This window comes from Canis lupus, chromosome 25, assembly GCF_011100685.1.
Source record: "Canis lupus familiaris isolate Mischka breed German Shepherd chromosome 25, alternate assembly UU_Cfam_GSD_1.0, whole genome shotgun sequence".
Lineage (NCBI taxonomy): Eukaryota > Metazoa > Chordata > Mammalia > Carnivora > Canidae > Canis > Canis lupus.
Window position 1 is genome coordinate 10922125 of NC_049246.1, and position 22585 is coordinate 10944709.

The 22585-nt window shown below is 40.4% G+C and overlaps 1 protein-coding gene across 8 annotated transcripts in view; it reads right to left on the minus strand.

Moving 5' to 3' along the window:
• MTUS2 (microtubule associated scaffold protein 2) overlaps window positions 1-22585 on the minus strand; it is a 589535-nt gene that overhangs the window by 496050 nt on the left and 70900 nt on the right. The window contains exon 1 of one of the 8 annotated variants that reach the window (XM_038573371.1): window positions 13480-13624. The exons of the other annotated variants lie outside the window; for them this stretch is intronic. The gene's annotated coding sequence lies outside the window, so the exon portion shown is untranslated. Of the gene's footprint in view, window positions 1-13479; window positions 13625-22585 lie in introns of those variants that run through there. 8 annotated transcript variants of the gene reach the window in all.

Here is a 22585-nt window from a genome sequence, read left to right on the forward strand (position 1 = left end):
AAGCTGATCCACATGTGAAAAACCAATCAGTGTAATCCACTTCTATATACAGACTAAAGAAGAAAAACCATAACAAATGATGTAAAACAAAAAGGGGGGGGAGGCATTTGACAAAGTCCAATACCCATTCATGACAAAAATTCTCAACAAGTTAGGAGTAAAGGGGTAAACTCCTCAATTTGATAATAAGTATGTATAAAAATCCTACAGCAAATAACATGCTTAACAGTGAAAGTCTAGATGCTTTTATCCTAAGATCTACTCTCAGAACTTTTATTCTGCACAATACTTGAAGTTCTAGCCGGCACAGTATTGCAGGAAAAGGAAATAAATTTGGATCAAAAAGGAAGAATTAAAACTATCCAAACTTGCATATGACATGATATGCCATGTAGAAATTCCCAAGGAAACTACTTAAAAAATCTCTTGGAAATAATAAATGAATTCAGCAAAATTGCAAGTGTAAGATCAACACATAAATATCAATTTTATATCTACACATAAATATCAATTTATAATTTATAAATATCAATTTTATACCAACACATAAATATCAATTTTATACTAACAAAAAGCATGCAGTAACCAAAATTTAAAAATACAATACCACTTATAATCTTTTCAGAATAAATGAAATACTTAGGTATGCACTTAAAAAATATATATGGGATCTTTTGCTGAAAACTATAAATGCTGATGAACGAAATCAAAGAAGATCTAAGCAAATGGAGAGACATTATTTTCATGGATTGGAAGAGTCAACATAGTAAAGATGTCAATTTCCCCCAAATTAATATGACACAATTACTATCAAAATCTGTGAGGGGGCAGCCCAGGTGGCTCAGAGGTTTAGTGCCACCTTCAGCCCAGGGCGTGATCCGGGAGACCCGGGATCGAGTCCCATGTCAGCCTCCCTGTATGGAGCCTGCTTTTGCCTCTGTCTGTGTCTCTGCTTCTCTCTCTCTCTCTCTCTCTCTCTTTCTCTGTATCTTTCATTAATAAATAAATAAAATCTTAAAAAAAAGTCTCTGTGAGGGTTTTATTTTTTTGTAGACATAAAAAAGCTTACTCTAAAATTTATACAAAAAGGCAGAGACTCTATTATAGTTAAAACATTCTTGGGGGGAAAACAAGAATATAATAGAAGGAGTCATGCTACCCATTATCAAGACTTATAGTAATCAAGACGGTTTCATACTAGCAGAAGAAGACACACATTGAGCAATGGAACAGACTTGAGAACCCAGAAACAGACGTGAAAATATGTCCAACAGATACTTGACAGTGGTGTAAAAGCAATCTGATGGAGGAAGAACAGCCTTTTCAACAAATGGTACTGGAACACTTGGACATCCATAGGCATCCATAGGCAGATTTAACCTCAACCTAAATCTCACATCTTATACCGAAGATTAAGTCAATATGGACCACAGACCATATTGTTTTGTTTTGTAAAAAATAAAACCGTAAAAGTTTAATTTTAAAAATATAGAAGAAAATCTTTGGGATCTAAGGCGAGGCAGAGCTCTTAGGCTTGAACCAAAAGCACAATCACATAAAAGAAAAAAAACTGATAAATTGAACTTCATCAAAATTTAAGTATCTGCTCTGGGAAAGCCCTTGTTAAAAGGATGAAAAGACAAGCTACACATCTATGACCTGCAAACCACACATTTGAAAAGGAATTCATATCTAGAATATATATAAAGAACTCTCAAAAGCCAAGAGCAAGAAAACAATCTCAATCTTGAATTGGAGACATGAACAGACTTTTCTCCAGAGGATACAGATGGCAAATAAGCACATGAAAAGAAGTTCAACATCATTCACCAAAAGAGAAATGCAAGTTAAAACTGCAATGAGATGTCACTACGGATTTATCAGAATGACTAAAAGTTAGTGACAATATCAAATGGTGCTGAGGATGCAGAGAAACATTGCTCATTTTAGCCACTCTGTCTCACTGCTTGGCAGTTTAAAACAGCATCGACAACAACAAAACTAAACATACAATTACCATAGGACCCAGCAATTGTACTCTTGGCCATTTTCTCAGCAAAATAAAAACTGACATTCACAGAAAAACCATACATGACTATTATGGGCTGAACTGAGTTCTGCCTACCTCCAAACTTGTATGTTGAGGTTGTAACTTCTAGTATCTTAGTATGTGACTGTATTTAGAGACAGTAACTGTAGAGAACTAATTAAGATTCATTAAAGTCATTGGGGTGGACTCCTAATATGACTGATGTTTTTAAAGAAGAGAAATTTGGACACAGGCACACACAGGGAAGACCACATGATGACACAAAGGGCAAATGACCATCTATGAGCCATGGAGAGAGACCTCAGAAGAAACCACCCCACTAACACCTTGATCTCAGACTTCTAACTGCCAGAATTGTAAGAAAACACGTTTCTGTTAGTTAAGCCATTCAGTCTGTGGTACTTTGATACAGCAGCCTGGCAATCTAGCCTGAAAATGGAAATGCCCTAGATAACTTTTAAATAACTGCGGTATATCCATACCATGGAATACTGCTCTGTGGTACAAGGAACAGATTAATAATGCACACAACAATTTGGATTAACAATCAGGGAATTAAGCTGAGTGAAAAAAATACAATCCTAAAAGGTTACATATTGTATGACTAGAACTATTTTGTCTTGAAATAACAAAATTATGGAAATGAAGAACCAATGAGAGGCTACCAGGGGTTAAGGATGATGGGGGGGGGGGGGGGTTCCAGTGAGTGTGGTGGTTATAACAAGAGGGATCCTCATGATGATGAACTTCAGAATCTTGACTACAACAGTGATACGTGAACCTATACATCTGATAAAATCAGACAGAATTAAACACACAGACACAAATAAATACAAGCAAAATTGGAGACCTCTGAACAAGATCAGTGGATTGAATCAATGCTGATACCCTATTTGTGACACTGTACACCAGTTTTGCAAGACATTATTATTGAGGAAGATTAGGTAAAGGATAATATACCATATGTCTGTTATTTCTTATGGCTGCATGTAAATGTACATTGATCTCAAAATAAAAACAATGCCAAGAAAAAAAAAATGCCAAGAAGAAATGTGTTTATTGCCTGAAGAAGTAAAACTGAGACACCGCCTTTGCTGGGCCACGGTGGTTGTAGTAGGGACTAAAGGAAAGATAGGAATAAAGAGAATTTGAATTCTTTGCTAAATAAAAAGCTTACAACTTCATCAAGTCTGCATTATTCTAGTATTCTCCTTAACCACCCAGATATTAGGCAAATATTCTAACTCATCATTACTGCACAGGGAAGTGATCACTGATAGATGAGACATTTAACCAAAGATGATACATCACAGCTCATGTGAAGTCAGACTCAAGTGCCCAGAATTTCCAGTCAATAGACTATACAGTTTGTTTTTTAAGTATGTCAAAAATAAAAATATATTGCCTCCAGAGTGATTTCTATTTTGCTTTTTTATTTGAAGTGATAAATTGCTTTGGAGCATTTAAACCTAAGAAAGAAGTTCTGGTACAACTGTTAACTAACTCACTAATGACTGCCAAGCCCCTAGCTAGCACAGCAATAAGCTGGTTCTTTCTAAACTTGATCATTCATTTTCTTTGAAGAGATGATGTTTGCAATCAATGGAGATGAAGGGGTTGGTCACGTAACTAAGCTTTTCATCTTTGTGTCCAAAAAAATATCTTCAGTGCTGTGTTCAGGACAGGAGAAGTCACTGGGTGAAGAGCAGGATTCTGGCTCTAAGCAGCACCCCATGATAAATATTTCACACCATGGGATGGTAAAGCTGAGACAAAAGTTTTAAGTTCTGATAGAGCTTTTGGTAACATTTTTTAATACTCATCTTTAGAAGTCATTAGGACCTAATTAATCTAGCTTATTCACCATCCCTCAAACCAGGGCCAGCTTCACAGACAAGCATCCTATTCCAGAGCTCCATGTTTGGCTCCATGCTCCGCTGTCACAGCCTGGAAATTCTTAATAATTTTTTAACAGGACACCCCAAATTTTCATTTTGTCCCAAATCCTACAAATTATACAACAGCTCCTGCCTCAAACACATCTTAGAGTGTCACCCCTCGGCCCCCTTCCCCACAAAACTTTGAATCCATTCTCCTAGAATGCCTCCCACTTCATCACTGCTTGCCAGAATCTAACCAGTTCCTTTAACATTTAATAAAAATCCCAACTCTTCTCTGACCACCTCTGCCTCACATCCTGTATCATTCATTACCTATAAAATTACTCTAATAATCAATCACACTACACTGAGACACTGCTGATAAAATGTTAATTACATTTTCTTTTGTCATCTCCTTTTCACATTTTTTTTTGTCCTGGATCTCAAATAGTTTAAAATTCAGTGAAGGCTGAGAAAATGGTCTCACACAGCACTGTCAGAATTTGAATTCATAGAAGCTGACACTTCTCTGTAGCTTCTAGAAGGCCTGGTGCAGAGATATACACACAGGGAACAACTCAGCTGTTTTGATTTGATTTCTCAAGAACTTAACACTTACCTTCCTGGAAAGCACATCAAATTTTTTAAGGAAACCAGTTTTCAGTAAGTTACTAAATCTAAATCTGCCTATGGCTTTAAATATTCCTGGGAGTTATATCCTAGCTATTAATATTATTTAATCTAAAAAATGAAGGTAACTCTCTAACTGCTCAAATTAATACTGGGGAAGTGTATGGCTTCAAATTTAAGATACCTATAAATATTTTACTTTTGATTATAGAATTCCTCAAAATACCTTTCTATACCCTAAAATTCCAACAGAAGGACAGCTCATTACTGCACAAATTAAAAAATAAAAGTCAAATAAAACCCATGAAATATTGCCTAGTACTAAATCAGTCTAGGACAGTGAAGGTTAATGCTATGTTCTCTTCCAATAGGTCTGTAGCATCAAAGACCCCTGAAACCACCTCCTAGGGACTCCCACCATATTTCAGATCTGAGAGGAACAAGAACATAGCTAGGATCACCTCCACATACAGATATGAGCTGCTTCCTCCTTTCCCCTTTGTTTTGCTACACAGAACTTGGCACACATGAGACTGGTTTTCAGACACTGAGGATGGATGATTTTTAGGAGAGCTAAAACTGACAGGTGGATTTCTAGCTCTTTGAAATGCTTTCACACCTCTCTTGACCTTTTCTCTGTTTCAAATTGTTTTATCTTAAGCACTTCTTTTATTGCTATAGGACCTCCAAAACTGATCATTTTCATAAAATAACTAATTTGTTAACCTCATGGTACATGCAAGAACTTTTGTATTTAAACATTATGCTAGGGGGAGGGGCAAGACGGTGGAAGAGTAGGGTCCCCAAATCACCTGTCTCCACCAAATTACCAAGAAAACCTTCAAATTATCCTGAAAATCTATGAATTCGGCCTGAGAATTAAAGAGAGAACACCTGGAATGCAACAGTGAGAAGAGTTCGCGCTTCTATCAAGGTAGGAAGACGGGAAAAAAGAAATAAAGACACAAAAGGCCTCCAAGGGGGAGGGGCCTGCGAGGAGCCGGGCTGAGGCCGGGGCGAGTGTCCCCAGGACAGGAGAGCCCCGTCCCGGAGACGCAGGAGCTGCACCGACCTTCCCGGGCGGAAAGGGGCTCGCAGGGAGGTGGAGCAGGACCCAGGAGGGCGGGGATGCCCTCGAGCTCCCGGGGACAGTAACAGAGCAACTGCGCGCCCAGGAGAGTGCGCCGAGCTCCCTAAGGGCTGCAGCGCGCACGGCGGGACCCGGAGCAGCTCGGGGGGCTCGGGCGGAGGAAGAGGCTCCGCGGAGGGGGCTGCGGGGCGGGAGCAGCTGGGGGGGCCTCGGGCGGCGGCTCCGCGGAGGGGGCTGCGGGGCAGGAGCGCGAATCCAACAGCGCAGGCCCCGGAGCACAGGGCGCCGGGACACAGCGCAGGATCCAGCCTCCCCGGACAGGCAGAGGCCAGGACAGCGAGGACGCTCCTGCCCCGAGCTGAGCAGATCAGCGGCCCCGCCCCGGAGCCTCCAGGCCCTGCAGACCGAGAGCTCCGGAGTTCCTGCGGGGGCTGAATCCAGGGCTCCAGAGCTGGCCCCGCCACTAGGGCTGTTGCTCCTGGGGCCTCACGGGGTAAACAACCCCCACTGAGCCCTGCACCAGGCAGGGGCAGAGCAGCTCCCCCAACTGCTAACACCTGAAAATCGGCACAACAGGCCCCTCCCGCAGAAGACCAGCTAGACTGACAAGTTCCAGGGGAAGCCAAGGGACTTAAAGTACACAGAATCAGAAGATACTCCCCCGTGGTTCTTTTTCTTTCTTTTTTTTTGTTGTTGTTGTTGTTTTGTTTTGTTTTGCTTTTTGATTTGTTTCCTTCCCCCACCCCCTTTTTTTTCCTTTCTTTCTTTTTCTTTCTCTTTTTCTTTTTTTTTTTTTTTCGTTTTTTCTTCCTTTTTTTTCCTCTTTCTCTTTTCTTTCCTTCTTTCTCTCCTCTCTTTTTCTCCTTTTCCCAATACAACTTGCTTTTGGCCACTCTGCACTGAGCAAAATGACTAGAAGGAAAACCTCACCTCAAAAGAAAGAATCAGAAACAGTCCTCTCTCCCACAGAGTTACAAAATCTGGATTACAATTCAATGTCAGAAAGCCAATTCAGAAGCACTATTATACAGCTACTGGTGGCTCTAGAAAAAAGCATAAAGGACTCAAGAGACTTCATGACTGCAGAATTTAGAGCTAATCAAGCAGAAATTAAAAATCAATTGAATGAGATCCAATCCAAACTAGAAGTCCTAAGGACGAGGGTTAAAGAGGTGGAAGAACGAGTGAGTGACATAGAAGACAAGTAGATAGCAAAGAGGGAAACTGAGGAAAAAAGAGACAAACAATTAAAAGACCATGAAGATAGATTAAGGGAAATAAACAACAGCCTGAGGAAGAAAAACCTACGTTTAATTGGTGTTCCCAAGGGCGCCGAAAGGGACAGAGGGCCAGAATATGTATTTGAACAAATTCTAGCTGAAAACTTTCCTAATCTGGGAAGGGAAACAGGCATTCAGATCCAGGAAATAGAGAGATCCCCCCCGTAAAATCAATAAAAACCGTTCAACACCTGGACATTTAATAGTGAAGCTTGCAAATTCCAAAGATAAAGAGAAGATCCTTAAAGCAGCATGAGACAAGAAATCCCTGACTTTTATGGGGAGGAGTATTAGGGTAACAGCAGACCTCTCCACAGAGACCTGGCAGGCCAGAAAGAGCTGGCAGGGATATATTCAGGGTCCTAAATGAAAAGAACATGCAACCAAGGATACTTTATCCAGCAAGGCTCTCATTCAAAATGGAAGGAGAGATAAAGAGCTTCCAAGACAGGCAGCAACTGAAAGAATATGTGACCGCCAAACCAGCTCTGCAAGAAATTTTAAGGGGGACTCTTAAAATTCCCCTTTAAGAAGAAGTTCAGTGGAACAGTCCACAAAAACAAGGACTGAATAGATATCATGATGACACTAAACTCATATCTCTCAATAGTAACTCTGAATGTGAACGGGCTTAATGACCCCATCAAAAGGCGCAGGGTTTCAGACTGGATAAAAAAGCAGGACCCATCTATTTGCTGTCTACAAGAGACTCATTTTAGACAGAAGGACACCTACAGCCTGAAAATAAAAGGTTGAAGAACCATTTACCATTCGAGTGGTCCTCAAAAGAAAGCAGGGGTAGCCATCCTTATATCAGATAAACTAAAATTTACCCCGAAGACTGTAGTGAGAGATGAAGAGGGACACTATATCATACTTAAAGGATCTATCCAACAAGAGGACTTAACAATCCTCAATATATATGCCCCGAATGTGGGAGCTGCCAAATATATAAATCAATTATTAACCAAAGTGAAGAAATACTTAGATAATAATACACTTATACTTGGTGACTTCAATCTAGCGCTTTCTACCCTCGATAGGTCTTCTAAGCACAACATCTCCAAAGAAACGAGAGCTTTAAATGATACACTGGACCAGATGGATTTCACAGATATCTACAGAACTTTACATCCAAACTCAACTGAATACACATTCTTCTCAAGTGCACATGGAACTTTCTCCAGAATAGACCACATACTGAGTCACAAATCGGGTCTGAACCGATACCAAAAGATTGGGATCGTCCCCTGCATATTCTCAGACCATAATGCCTTGAAATTAGAACTAAATCACAACAAGAAGTTTGGAAGGACCTCAAACACGTGGAGGTTAAGGACCATCCTGCTAAAAGATGAAAGGGTCAACCAGGAAATTAAGGAAGAATTAAAAAGATTCATGGAAACTAATGAGAATGAAGATACAACCGTTCAAAATCCTTGGGATGCAGCAAAAGCAGTCCTGAGGGGGGAATACATCGCAATACAAGCATCCATTCAAAAACTGGAAAGAACTCAAATACAAAAGCTAACCTTACACATAAAGGAGCTAGAGAAAAAACAGCAAATAGATCCTACACCCAGCAGAAGAAAAGAGTTAATAAAGATTCGAGCAGAACTCAACGAAATCGAGACCAGAAGAACTGTGGAACAGATCAACAGAACCAGGAGTTGGTTCTTTGAAAGAATTAATAAGATAGATAAACCATTAGCCAGCCTTATTAAAAAGAAGAGAGAGAAGACTCAAATTAATAAAATCATGAATGAGAAAGGAGAGATCACTACCAATACCAAGGAAATACAAACGATTTTAAAAACATATTATGAACAGCCATACACCAATAAATTAGGCAATCTAGAAGAAATGGACGCATTCCTGGAAAGCCACAAACTACCAAAACTGGAACAGGAAGAAATAGAAAACCTTAACAGGTCAATAACCAGGGAGGAAATTGAAGCAGTCATCAAAAACCTCCCAAGACACAAGAGTCGAGGGCCAGATGGCTTCCCAGGGGAATTCTATCAAACGTTTAAAGAAGAAACCATACCTATTCTCCTAAAGCTGTTTGGAAAGATAGAAAGAGATGGAGTACTTCCAAATTCGTTCTATGAGGCCAGCATCACCTTAATTCCAAAACCAGACAAAGACCCCACCAAAAAGGAGAATCACAGACCAATATCCCTGATGAACATGGATGCAAAAATTCTCCACAAGATACTGCCAATAGGATCCAACAGTAAATTAAGAAAATTATTCACCATGACCAAGTAGGATTTATCCCCGGGACACAAGGCTGGTTCAACACCCGTAAAACAATCAATGTGATTCGTCATATAAGCAAGAGAAAAACCAAGAACCATATGATCCTCTCATTAGATGCAGAGAAAGCATTTAACAAAATACAGCATCCATTTCTGATCAAAACTCTTCAGAGTGTAAGGATAGAGGGAACATTCCTCCACATTTTAAAAGCCATCTACGAAAAGCCCACAGCAAATATCATTCTCAATGGAGAAGCACTGGGAGCCTTTCCCCTAAGATCAGGAACAAGACAGGGCTGTCAACTCTCACCACTGTTATTCAACATAGTACTGGAAGTCCTAGCCTCAGCAATCAGACAACAAAAAGACATTAAAGGCATTCAAACTGGCAAAGAAGAAGTCAAACTCTCCCTCTTCGCCGATGACATGATACTCTACACAGAAAACCCAAAAGCCTCCACCCCAAGATTGCTAGAACTCATACAGCAATTCCGTAGCGTGGCAGGATACAAAATCAATGCCCTCAAATCAGTGGCATTTCTATACACTAACAATGAGACTGAAGAAAGAGAAATTAAGGAGTCAATCCCATTTACAATTACACCCAAAAGCATAAGATACCTAGGAATAAACCTAACCAAAGAGGTAAAGGATCTATACCCTCAAAACTATAGAACACTTCTGAAAGAAATTGAGGAAGACACAAAGAGATGGAAAACTATTCCATGCTCATGGATTGGCAGAATTAATATTGTGAAAATGTCAATGTTACCCAGGGCAATTTACATGTTTAATGCAATCCCTATCAAAATACCATGGACTTTCTTCAGAGAGTTGGAACAAATTATTTTAAGATTTGTGTGGAATCAGAAAAGACCCCGAATAGCCAGGGGAATTTTAAAAAAGAAAACCATAGCTGGGGGCATCGCAATGCCAGATTTCAGGTTGTACTACAAAGCTGTGGTCATCAAGACAGTGTAGTACTGGCACAAAAACAGACACATAGATCAATGGAACAGAAGAGAGAACCCAGAAGTGGACCCTAAACTTTATGGTCAACTAATATTCGATAAAGGAGGAAAGACTATCCATTGGAAGAAAGACAGTCTCTTCAATAAATGGTGCTGGGAAAATTGGACATCCACATGCAGAAGAATGAAACTAGACCACTCTCTTGCACCATACACAAAGATAAACTCAAAATGGATGAAAGATCTAAATGTGAGACAAGATTCCATCAAACTCCTAGAGAAGAACACAGGCAACACCCTTTTTGAACTCAGCCACAGTAACTTCTTGCAAGATACATCCACGAAGGCAAAAGAAACAAAAGCAAAAATGAACTATTGGGACTTCATCAAGATAAGAAGCTTTTGCACAGCAAAGGATACAGTCAACAAAACTCAAGGACAACCTACAGAATGGGAGAAGATATTTGCAAATGACGTATCAGATAAAGGGCTAGTTTCCAAGATCTATAAAGAACTTATTAAACTCAACACCAAAGAAACAAACAATCCAATCATGAAATGGGCAAAAGACATGAACAGAAATCTCAGAGAGGAAGACAGACATGGCCAACACGCACATGAGAAAATGCTCTGTATCACTTGCCATCAGGGAAATACAAATCAAAACCACAATGAGATACCACCTCACACCAGTGAGAATGGGGAAAATTAACAAGGCAGGAAACCACAAATGTTGGAGAGGATGTGGAGAAAAGGGAACCCTCTTACACTGTTGGTGGGAATGTGAACTGGTGCAGCCACTCTGGAAAACTGTGTGGAGGTTCCTCAAAGAGTTAAAAATAGATCTGCCCTACGACCCAGCAATTGCACTGTTGGGGATTTACCCCAAAGATACAGATGCAATGGAACGCCGGGACACCTGCACCCCGATGTTTCTAGCAGCAATGGCCACGATAGCCAAACTGTGGAAGGAGCCTCGGTGTCCATTGAAAGATGAGTGGATAAAGAAGATGTGGTTTATGTATACAATGGAATATTACTCAGCTATTAGAAATGACAAATACCCACCATTTGCTTCAACATGGATGGAACTGGAGGGTATTACGCTGAGTGAAGTAAGTCAGTCGGAGAAGGACAAACATTATATGTTCTCATTCATGTGGGGAATATAAATAATAGTGAAAGGGAATATAAGGGAAGGGAGAAGAAATGTGTGGGAAATATCAGAAAGGGAGACATAACGTAAAGACTGCTAACTCTGGGAAACGAACTAGGGGTGGTAGAAGGGGAGGAGGGCGGAGGGTGGGAGTGATTTGGTGACGGGCACTGGGGGTTATTCTGTATGTTGGTAAATTGAACACCAATAAAAAAAAAAAGAAAAAAAAACATTATGCTAGCTACACTAGTTAAGTAAAAGTTAAGCTAGTTAAATCACCCAATGGCTGGGAGTTTCCATACCTAAAGCATACAGTACCCCAGGTTCCAAGGTTATTTTTTGATTCTAAAGCAAAGTATGTTCTCCCTTTTACTAGAATTTGTCACACAAACAGACCCCAGTATTCACCCTCAGTCTGTCTATATCACATTCATAATGCTAAAAATGCATCAATACAGCCTCAAAAAGAAATAGTACAGCATTTCTTATGTAATAAACACGTGATTTCTAACCTTCCCTGTACCTTTGTAAGTCTTACTTGAGGTAGCCATATTAGTCAGCTAAGCCTGCCATAACAAAACACCCACAGATGGGGCAGCTTAAACACCAAAAGTATATTTTCTCACAATTCTGGACGCTGGAAGTCCAAGCCCAAGGTGCCAGACGATCTGGTTTTTGGCAAGAACTCTCATTCTGACTTGCAGATGACCTCCATCTCGCTATGTCCTCATGTGGTGCATAAAAAAGAGTAAGCTCTCTGCTGCCTCTTGTTATAAGGGCACTAATACCATCATGAGGGCCCCATCCTCCTGACCTCAACTAAACCTAATTACCCCCCAAGGCTCCATCTCCAAACACCATCCCCTGGGAGGTTGGGGATTCGCTATATGAATTGGGAGATATAATTCAGCCCACAGTAAGGACAATAATGAGGACAAAAGTTTAACAGTAAGGAGTGGCCCCCCAAAAGGAAATGATACAATCCTAAATGTTCTCAACAACATCTTACTCTATGTGCCTTCTGCCCATCTCTGAAAAAATAAAGTGTGACTTAGTTGCTGTACATGCAAAATCTCAAGTCTTTAACAAAGGCAAAATGATGTGTTTCTAGAATCCTAGTTCTACGATATATTTCTTTGAGTCATAAAAATTTGCAAATCTGCACATGGCAGAAACTAAGCCTCACAACTCAAGGATATAAATAATTATAATCATGTTCTATTCATATGGAAAGCCTGTTTAACCTGTCTTCTCATTTGGCCAGCTGTATAGCTTTAAAAACCATTTGGAGGGTATCATGATACTCATGCAGTCTCTCTCTGATGCATCTGAAATCCGAGCTCCTCCAGGGGACTCAGTGTCTCGGGAAGCCCTGTGCTTCATGAGATACTTCTAGTCCTATATTTCAGAAAGAGCTTCAGAATTACTTGTTATCAAAACCACAGAAAAATTAAGGCATACCAAAGCTAACAGAAATGTATATAATGATTCAGCCTACACGTGGCAGCAGTAAGACTCTTTTCACCATAGATCAGATCAGTTGACAATGGCTCTGCCTTTAGATCATGGGAAACGATTACCATTCTTACTGTTGTTTTGGTCCTCCCCCTTTTATCTGCCCTATGCCACTCTCTACATTAAACTGGGTGTGGAAAGAATCCTGAAAGACCTTCTGGAAGCATCATGTGGCCAGGAATAACTTCCTGCTTCTGTCTGTTCTTTCTCCCTACATAAATACCTCTTGCCAGCTCACTTACTCAGCAGTTTTCCAAAGTAGGTTCTGTTTTTGTTTTTGGGGGGATTTTTTGTCTAGTTAGGATACGTGACTCTGACTACAGCTCCGATATATCAAAGGAATGCTAAATGTCTGCAGTGGCCCCCCCACAGCCTGAAGAAGAGAGTGCAAACTTGTCACCTGGCATTCGGGAACCTCCCTAACCACCCACAAATTCACCCTCCAAGGTTACTTGCTGCTATTCATTCTCCTCTCCAGCCATATGGAATGCTTTTGGTTCCTTGGAACATTCCAGGCTGTCCTGCCTTGAGACATTTGCTTACGCTGTTTTCTCTCCTGGGAATGCCCACCACCTGCACCCACCTCTTTCACAACCATCAGCACAAGCACACACTCACCCAAATTCAGCATAAGTGTGAGCCTCACCATGAAGCCATCTCTCCTTTCTCTGCATTGACGTTCTCCTCCCTGTGAATCCTCCTAGGACCCAGCAAGTGTTCTCCTGTGGCTTGCAGCACTCTCTATTGCAGTCCTGCACATCAGGTTCATTTCTGGACCATGAGCTCCTCAAGAGTGTCCCTCAAATGTCTGGAATATGTCTTTTACAGAGTAGGTTCTTACAGAAACAAGGAGAGAAGGAAAAAAGGAAGGTGAGAAGGAGGGAAAGAGGTTGGTCGGGAAGGAGAATATGACCAACCCTGTGAACTTCTCATCCAACCATAGCAAATGATTCAAAACATAATCTCAAATAAATGAACTCAAGAATAAACTCAGAGTAAAACGTTAGGTATGTTTTGCTCTAAAAGATATGTTCGGGTTAAGATATATTTTTAGAGTTGGTGGTTGTTCTAAACAGGTAATATCTACCATGCCTCTGTGCCCTTGAACTTGCTGTTCCCTTTGCCTGGAGGGCTGCCCCTCCCCTCTCAGCTTGGCAAATGTCCAGTGAGACTTCAGTATGGCTCACGCACCAGCTGCCCCCCATGAAGCCTTCACAACACCTCACGCAACAGCCCTGAACTCTACCTCACAGAGCGTGCACATTCATAAATGTGTATCCAATGCATTCTCCATGCCAGGCATCATAGAGGGAATATTGTAGGTATTAGGTAGATTTTGGGAATATAAATACTAATGAGACAGCCCTTCCCTCAGAGTCAGGGTTACAGAGTTTGAAGGGTAGAGGTGATTATGACAGGCTGTGATTCATGAGTCTGGAATCACTCATTTTTTTTCAACTTCAAGATTTTATTAACATGAGTTTTTAAAAACAAGCATCCATATCAGTGTGGGGGAGAGGGTGGAGAAGAAGGGAGAGGAGAGGACAGGAGGGGAGAAGAGGAGAGAAGAGGGCAAGGCAGGGCAGGACAGGGGAAAGGAATTCTGCTCTAGTGGTAATAAAGCTCCAGGTTCATTCCACTGTGGATTTCATAGTCCTCCAGAAACACGTGGTCCTTGAAAATCATGTACCACTTCTTCAAGATGCTCAGGGAACAGGAAGGGAGACCTTGGGCCCAGCCCAGTGGAGAGGCTGAGTGGTTAAGGAACGCTTTCCAGGGGCAAATAATACCTGAACTGAGTCTTAAAGAAAAAGCAAGAATCCATGAGAATCAATGGGATATGCGAGTGGTGGAAGGAGGGTACCTGCCAGAGGTGAGCCTTTGTTATTTGTTTTCTCCTTTCAAAGGGCTGCCCATATCACCTCTGTTACCTTAGCCAGGAGGTAAGCATTTACAAAACTCATTTATGTCATTTTTTAAAGATACCTTCTGGTGCCAGTAGTCTATGATTCTGCTCTTTTGTATGTGCATGCAATGTGTTTTAGTAGGTAACACACTGTACTCTGTAACACTTGAAAGATAAAAGGGTACACAGTAAAGAAAGTAAGTTGATCTGCCCTTCCCTTCACAGAGGCACCATAGGTACAGTTTTCCAAGATTTCGTTAAATTCATGTCCCTGCTCTGAATGGAAATATGGGCTCCTTCCACATTTTACCTGCAACTCTGGCATCTGAAAAGACACTGGAGGCTTCCAGGCTCCAGGTGCTCACAAAATTTACGAACACTAATTAGTACCAGCGAAATGTGTGCCAGGTGTCCTAGGACAAACCTCTTTTCCCTCAGCTTCTTCCCCGGTAAAGGGATAGCAGAAGACAGGCAGAGCAAGTCAGGGCCGCTTCAGAAAGAAGCCAACACTTTAGGAATGAAAAAGAGGACTCCAAGAGATGAGACAGCTCCCTTCAAATATGTAAAAGACTATACCAGAGAAGAGAGGTTAGAGTTGGCCCCTGTGATGTCAAAGGGTAAACTGGAAGTGATGAAAGGAAGCTGTGGGGCCCCACGGAGGCTAACATGGGGTGGAATCCCCGGGTGGCCTCTGTCCAGGGTAGAGAAGCAAGCACAAAAAATGTATGCGACTGGATGACAAGATCAATGCTTCTCAAAGCAAAATACACATCCCATTAGTAGAATGCGATCTAATCATAGCTGGTATAAAGTGATTTTTTAAATAAATATTTTCATGGTTGTTACAAAAACGTAGGACAATAATAGCTAGCTTTTGGGTGCACTTAATGTGTGCATGGTACTACTTTAACTGCTTTACATTCTTCCCCCCACCCCCATGAATCTTCATAAAAACCCTATTAAACTGAGAGGTGGAATAATTTGCTCCAGGTCACTGTGACCAGACAGAGGTGGAGCAAGAATGTGAACCCAGGCAATTTGGCTCCAGAGTCCAAGGAGCAACATCATCAAATCCTGATATTATGCTTAGGAGGAAGCTAAGCCAAGCATAGGATATAATCTAGAGAAAATACTATAACATAACTAATAATGTTAGTTCTCAAATATAACAAAAATCATGAATATAGTCTCATCATTAAGTCTAGATGTTTCGATAAGGTCCCTTCCTGTCCAGCTTCTAGAATTGCAATATAACCACCAAAAACTCCTATAATTTAGGCCATTCTGTAGTTACAGAGTACATATCATTAGAAGTGAAGCTTCATGGCTAAAATAGATGCTGTTCCAGGGACACTTATATGCTTTATAGTCTAGTAAAAAGTTGCTACATTGTACAGAAACCATCCTACTAAGTCCTCCACTGGAATGCAGGTATGGAAAAATTTAGCCAAGATCCTAGTCAAGTATCACTGGAGCATCCCTAGCACCCTGCATCCCCTCACCCCAACCTCACCCACCCTCGCTACTATATATGGAATATATATGCCCTCTCATGCTCAAATTCCACTTAAGAGCAGAGAACACAAACATATTCTAAAGGGGAGAGGACTTTAATGAGTTCATGCCAAGTTTCCATTTGCTATTCTTTAGACTGATCCATTTTGCTACCGGTTATGGAAACACTTAGAATGACAAATTAGAACATTTTCAAGTATACTGGTTTTTCCCATGTCTCACCAGGCATGGCTACCCTTCTCTTCAAGAGAAAAAAATAATCCCTCACGCTTTCTTTTGAAATACAAATCCCAGCGCACAGCATAAAGCACTGCTCTGTATTTACCATAGGTCTGCAATACATACATAAACTGAGGAAAAACATGGAAGCCTTGAAAACGAGACACACCCATAATCAATGCACATTCTGGCTTCATTACAACTTCATACGCCCTACAACAGAGTGAGAATAATTATCTAATAACTAGGCAGCTCACCCAAATCTGTGATGACTTAGCTATAATTAGAAAGTCAGAAATAATGAGCATGTACCTGCAAGCCCAACCTAGCACAGAGGAGAAAACACCACTGTGCAAATGAGTCTAAGTTCTCCAGGGCAGGCAATGCATGTCTTAATTCAATCATCTCTGCAAGTCAAGTGAAGCCCTAAATGCCTCTTTTCCTCCCTTGAATGGAACACCACCACCATGAGATCCTTTTTGTTTTTTCTGAAGCCTGTCACCGAATGGGGAGCATATGAGAAGCTACATCCCTGGGAAGAGCTCAGAACAAGTGAACAATGAACCTGTCACCTCCATCATCACAAAGAATCAAAAAGAAATTAAAATAAATGGATTATATAAAGCACCCTTGGTAAACACTAATTACTTCCAAGTAGATTCTTGGTTATCAGATTTCATGATCAATTGCTTTTTTTTCTTGGGAGATGGTGAATTTAGCATGCAATTTTATTTCTTTTTCTTTAATGATTCTTTTCAAATGATGTGGCTTATCCCTTACCCTTTGCCCTAGACATTGACAATGCAATCTTAAATGTAAAGGATGAGACCCAAAGGTTGACTGTACTATCTCAAGGGACCAATTCTCTCTTGAAATATCTCTTGCTTTTCAGATTTCATGAGATCTATGCAGGGCGTGTAACCAGAATAACAACTGACAGCATCTCTGATTAAGATGCCAAAGGAGAAATCAGATAGATGGATTTTCTTCACTGGCTATGCTTTCATTCTGTACCAGACATGACTCTTGCCTTTCTCTCTGCTTTTATTGTCCTATTTAGAGCATTTTCATCAGTGTTTCAATATCTATTTTTATTTTGCTCATAAAAGTCATTTAGTACAACTATAAGTCCAAATATGCAAGGAACCAGGGAATTAAGCTCTAGAAAGACTCAATCCACTCAGAGCATAAGCATACAATGGTCAATAGTGCAAACCAATGGTGTTAACAGAGGAATGGACAGTGTTTTGTAGGACACAGAATTCGTTTGTTCTGCCACAGAAGACAGGGGTAGGGATAAATGGGTAGAGAAGGTTTTGCAAAGAGGAATACATGAACTGTGTTTTGATAGGAAAGAGAGGATAGAAAGGTATGTAGGGCAAGGAGAAAAACATGAAGATAAGCAGAGCCCCAAGTGAGTAGATATTTCACAGAGCTTAGGACACGCTAGGTTAATTGTGCCTTTAGCATATGCAAGTGGAGATGCCTGGTAAGGAAGTCTGGAGGTTTTGAGAGAAGGAAGAGGTGGAAATCACTGCCCAGATGACAGCCCTGAGAGGGTCTGGCATGAGAGAAGAGGTCATGGACAGACCTCAGAAGACACTCCCTTACACCTCTGTGGTCACACTAGACTTTGCTTCCTCTCCTAGAGCATGAAAAGCATTCCCATCACAGGGCCTCCGTACACTCACCCTTGGTCTAGAATGCTTCCCCCTTCCTTTCGCCCAACATTGCTCAGGTCTCAAGGACCCCATACTGAACCCCCTTCCTCAGTGCTCTGTAGCTTTCCTTCACAGGGCCTAACAAAATTGAAATTATGCAGTGGTATTGTAATTATTTATTTCGTGTCTATTCCCCATTAGACCCACCTAGCTTTGTCCTCTATGTCCGGCATGAGGTCTGCCACACAGATGGCTCTCAATAAATATCTGCTGAGTAAATGAGAAAAGAGCTGTGGTCAGAGAGACTGGAGGCAAATCAGCAATCAGTTGTGTCCAGGGGGCCAAAAGGGGCCAGTTTATCAGAAAGAATATAGTCGATAATGAGGAGGCTAAGAGAATAAGCACAGTGAAAACAACAAAGAGGCCTACTTCTAGGAAACATAATGAGAATGATTAAACTTCCCAAGGCAATAATCCAACCAGGCCAACTACATAAATCAAATCCCTTCAATCATGGTTTATTATCTACAAAATGAAGGCCAAACTCCCTAGCAGGAACCCAAAGCCTTCCTCAACCCACCAACCTCCAACTCTAACCCTCATGTTGGCCAACACAACTTATTCCCTGCCCCAGACATTCCGATTTCTGTACCTTGGGCCCCACTGGACTAGGTTCCCGGCTTTCTAACATGCTAAACCCTGCGAGGACTTCGAAGCCATGGGAAATGCCAGTTCCTCACCCAAGCTAGCCTACTCCTAAACTGTTCTGCCCATGGTAATCATTCCTCTAAAGTCCTAAAACAGCTTAGGTCTGTATCACTCACACACTTCATATACTTTTTAAGTTCACACATGCTTTACCTCCCCTAATTTAGCAGCAAGTTCCCTGAGTAAGGACCATATTTTTTGGTTACTTAAAAGGGCCAAAAGGGCCACAGTGAGGATTTACACACAGATAATACTCATTTCCCTGGGAAGATCATCCCAAACTGAGCTCCCCTCCTCTGCCCCTCCCACACTCTGCCCCATCTCAGCCAATGACATCCACAACTCCATCTCTTTCCCTTTTGGAGTCTTTTTTTTGATGCCTCTCATTCTCATCTACCTTATTTCTAATCCATCAGCCTATGCACAGAAAGACAAAATCTGAAAAGAATACTCATAATCTGTGATTATTGTTGAGTAGTATAACCAATGGCAACTAGTTTCTCTTTTCCTTTTAATATACGTTTCCAAAATATGCATGTTATATTAAAGTTTATTTTTCCTCTTATAAAATACATAAATCTTTAATTTTCCTTTTCTTCTAACCTTTGCTTTTTTGGTTGATAAATATAGTGCTACTAACTGAGTTGTTAGCATGAATATGTCAGAGTGTTTACCATGAGTCCTGGATTTTGCTTTTCCATTTCACAAAATTTAAGATAGAACAACCAATTTTATTAATGCTCTACTTTATTCATTTACTGCTGTGTTTCATAAATATTCAGGGATCAACCTTGCTAGATTTATTCTGATCTTGATAAAGTATATTTTATGTTTTATCATTAGCCCGGAGTAATATGGAAATGGAAATAATAACAAGCAGAAAGGGGGGAAATGAGACTTCCATTTCATCAACAGTAAGTGCTTTTTTCATGTTTTTCAGAGTTGGTGTGAATTAAACACAATGAATACAGATTTCTTCCTTAAATCATATTATTAACCAAAATGTGTTCAACAGAAATGTCAAGACCAAATATTGGTGAAATACAATTTCAGCAAAAGATGCCTAAATGTCTGCTGAAAATGGTGGTCTTTCAGTAACCAAATCTCTGTGTTCTTTCAATATATCGTATCCCTCCTAGCTTCATTTTTTTGCCTCCACCTCATGACCTATCACTTGAGATATTAATACAAATACCTTCACCTTCTTGACCCCTTGCCTCCCTGACCTGAATCAATTCATCACCTCTACCTTCACTGCCTTCCTATCACAGGTTTTTGAGCACTGACCCTGAAAAACCACATAACAATGCCAATGGTGTTTAGATACCTCCCTACCGTCCATGCCCACTGGGCACAACACTAAAAGGAAATTCTTTTACTTCACTTCAGAGAGTTCTCACTCCAATCAATTTTCAACCTCTGCTAGATCATCAATGGACTCCATTATTCAATGAAGATGATTGAAAACTCTCTCTTAACACACACAGGGCAATACTACCCTGTCTAGGAAATATCCACTCTCTTGGATTTGCAGCAATGATGTTTCAAGAATGTATTCAAATAAGGGGAGCCCCCCAGGTCAAGTTTTCAACATCAACATTTCATATCACTTGCACATGAAGTAACAGTCCAGGAAAAGTCTATGGGCAATCAATAAAACATGCATTCTAAGAAGTAAAATGGTACCCCCACAGACCCTGCCCCACCTTTAACACTACGTACAACTCTACATTTAAGTTCTAAAATTTGAATGTGCTAGTTGGTATTAACAACAGAGGAACATGGAAGTAGGGGGGAGGGAGAAAAAAGTAGGTTTTAAATAGTAATTAAAGCTTATTCCCTATGGGTTCCAGAGGTGATCTGGGGAAAAGGCCATTCTACCTGAGTTTTCCTAGCCACCACCAGGCACATAGGGAAATACATTATTAAGTCACAACCTCAATGTTTGAAAGTGTTCTGGGCCATTATGCTAAAGGCCACCAGAAAGTAGGTTTGATCCTCACATATATCAATTAATATCTTTCAGAGCCACAAAGCATGCACCCTTATCCAACAGTCATTACTCAAAGGATCAAGTGCAAATCTTGCACCATAATTGAAAACACACAGAGGCCATGGTCTATACTTAGGAGGCCAGTAGCTTCATTTCCAAATGCAAAGGAAACACATTTTGAGATGCAGTGAAACAGAGGAGCCAGCACCTCCAAGGCCTGTGCTGCCTAGATACTAAATTTAAGTAAACCACCAATGGCCTTAGCAATTTAAGAATTTAATTATAGCTTATGACATTGGGAGATAAAATAAGTACATACCCATATTGCTACAGATCAGTAGGAAGCTTCTGTGTATCTTCTTACAGACTCATTTACTAAAGCAACATCATAACTACATTAGTTATAGGATTTATAGTAATCTCGCACTAAATTCACTTCTTTAAACTGAGCAGGTGTCGACAAGTAATGTGAGATTTTATGGTTCCTACCATATGTCATCATTATATGACATTCTCTGTTATACTTCCACCAGCTTACAAAATATAAATAACAGATCAGGTTTGCTTTCTTAGTTTTACTAAAAATGAGCTCTTAGCCTGGGATATGCTAACAAAATTATCTAAGCACATACCTATCAAATTATTTTAATTATAAAGTATTTTTAATGATTCTATTAATTACAAAATAGCAACAGGCTATTTAAATGTTTTTAAAATAGCATTTAAAAGTAAGAATAAAAACAAAAGTAAGACAGTAACAAGCTATGTATAAGTGTCTATCCCAGGAAACAAAAGCAAATATATGTGTCAACTATACTTCAAGAAATAAATAATTAATTTCATATCATAAAAAGCAAACACAGAGTTTGAAAAATGAAATCAGAAGATAAGAGAACAAATTCACTTAATAAATATTTATTGAAAACCTATAATGTACAAGCATTGTTCCAGGTACTGGGAATATAATAGGAAGTATAAGGGATATTGTTTGGGGGCATTCACCTCTTTCCTAACAAAACTGATTTTGTTCAGGTATTCACCTCTCCTCCATCCAGCCCCCACAGAAGCTGGCCCTACTCCTACTTCCATGGATGGTATGACTGACCCAAAGATAATCCCACTCCTGTCACCAAAGATGGGTTCAGGAATGAGCCTATGACTCAACCTAGACACACAGAGAGTGCTTTCCTGGGGATTTCTGAAAAAAGACTTTCCTTGATCTTGTGGGATGTCCAAGAAGTAGATCCCTTTTCATCTGGGCAGTATGTTGAATGAGAGGTTGGGAACTGCTGTAGCCATCCCTAGGATGGCTAGAGGAGGGTAGAGCCAAGACATGCACATGGAAATGTGGCTGGAACCTCTAGATGATGTCATACTCAATCCTACCCTACCTTTAGGCTTCCACATTTATATGGGCTAATAAATCTCATTATTTAACTCATCTGAACTGGATGTTCTTATGTACCCATACTCTTGAAGAGCAGAATGTATAATCTCTTTGCTTCAGAATGTATAATCTAGGGGGGAATCTACACACTGATCCAATGTTCAAAATTGGGCTCCTTAATTCTGACGGAAGGCGGAGGTGGGGCAAAAGATTAGAAGTGCTAAAATCTTCCTGTGGGAGAGTCATGTTTCAGCTGTTAGCTAAAAGATTTCAACACAGTATCTCAGAATAACAGTACACAGGCAGCCGTAGGAATTGGTGCCTTGCTGGCATTCTGCCACCCATCCGAGGCTCATCAATTTT